Here is a 1,753-nt window from a genome sequence, read left to right on the forward strand (position 1 = left end):
TTTGATACATTAATACAAGCACTAATAATCAAAAGGTCATATCTTTAAAAGGTAATTTTATTTTTTATCAAAATTCACTCAGTCTTTGTCATAATTGTGGGTTGTCATTGTGTGGCTTTTACTACTAATAATATATACTTGTACATCTGTTAAACTCACCCTTTCAGCAATACACTACTCATGTATATCACCTTGATAAACAAGCACAGTGACAAATATCAGTTATTATTATTATTATTATTGTATAGGAAGTGATTGAAATAACTAAAGAATTCAAGACACCATTGACTCCAATAAAGCTAGGTATGTTATGTACTATCACAATTGTCAAGTAGTGGGAGTGTAGACTGTACAGTGTATATACACATTATTAATTATTATTTTTATAGATATTAAAGATCTTGATATTGTCATTGAAGAGCTAACAATACTCAATCAATTGGATTGTACTAAATGGTATCAGTTTGGACTTCATTTAGGATTATATGATCCAACACTAAATGCTATAAAGATGGATCATGGACAATGTAAGCCATGCCTGATACAGTGTATGTCTGCCTGGTTAAGAGGAGAAGATAAAGTGAGAGAGAAAGGAGGTCCCAGTTGGTCATCATTAGCTACAGCACTGGATACAATAGAAGAGAAACCCATTGCTAGTTACATTAGAAATAAATACTGTCCATCAAATAGTTGATTGACTAGTTTAAATGTTTAATTGTTGTATTTCTTATTCTATTATTTAATGATAATTACATTAAGTGAGCCAGCCAAAGCAAGCCTACTGAGACAAAAAGCAGAAAGTGCTTCTGAATGTCTGTTTAGTTAAATGTATTGGAGTTTGTAAAAGTTTAAGTCAATCCCGGCAATAAATTTTTGAGCTTGGAGTTGTTACTATAGTATCAAATTACTACTTACTATAGCATTAGAAAGAGGGCCCCTGGTCCTGTAGGGTCTGGAAGAGGTTCTTTAGAAGGTGAACGCGCCATCTATGCTTGTTATTATGCTATTATCAATTTATTATGGTCACGCCTATCTTCAGAATTAATAAATAGTATCATCAAGAGTATCATTTATCACTACTATAAATACATGTAGTATATGCAGCATTGTTACTATAAATAGTATCAGTGTTACTATCATTGTTACTATAAATAGTATCAGTGTTACTATCATTGTTACTATAAATAGTATCAGTGTTACTATATATAGTATCATTGTTACTATAAATAGTATCAGCGTTACTATAATTAGTATCATTGTTACTATAAATAGTATATCCTGTACCTCTGTTCCTAAGGAAGAATGACACTATGTCCAGCTGCCTCAGTTCCAGTGCAGTCTCCAGTGCATTGAGAGGGAGGGAACATTGGTCCCAGCGGTTCAAGTGACACACCTCCTCAGCTACTGACGCACTACCATACATTAACACCTAATAATAATAATAATAATAATAATAATAATGATAATAATAATAATAATAATAATAATAATAATAATAATAATAATAATTTTTTTATTTTTTTATTTTTTTATTTTAACAACAACAACAACAATAACAACAACAATAATAATAGTAATTTTTAAAGCAGGTTAATTTAAGGAAAGGAAAGGAGAGAAAGATAGAGAGAGTTAGAAAGATGGAGAAAATTAGTAATGAAATAAAGTTATTAATAACAGTAAAAATAATAATAATTCATAATAAAATTTGTGATCATAGGCAAAAATAAGTTTATAAACAAGGTTAGTCTATAGT

General features: G+C 29.7%; 1 long non-coding RNA gene across 1 annotated transcript; it reads left to right on the top strand.

Moving 5' to 3' along the window:
* The first annotated feature begins 267 nt into the window (after window positions 1–267).
* Window positions 268–749, top strand: LOC109592255 (uncharacterized). Its single transcript, XR_002190256.1, has 2 exons — window positions 268–303; window positions 390–749. It is a non-coding gene; the product is annotated as an uncharacterized LOC109592255 (long non-coding RNA).
* Window positions 750–1,753: the final 1,004 nt, after the last annotated feature.

This window comes from Amphimedon queenslandica, unplaced genomic scaffold, assembly GCF_000090795.2.
Source record: "Amphimedon queenslandica unplaced genomic scaffold, v1.1 AMPQUscaffold_5839_Cont22199, whole genome shotgun sequence".
In the NCBI taxonomy this organism is placed as follows: Eukaryota; Metazoa; Porifera; class Demospongiae; order Haplosclerida; family Niphatidae; genus Amphimedon; species Amphimedon queenslandica.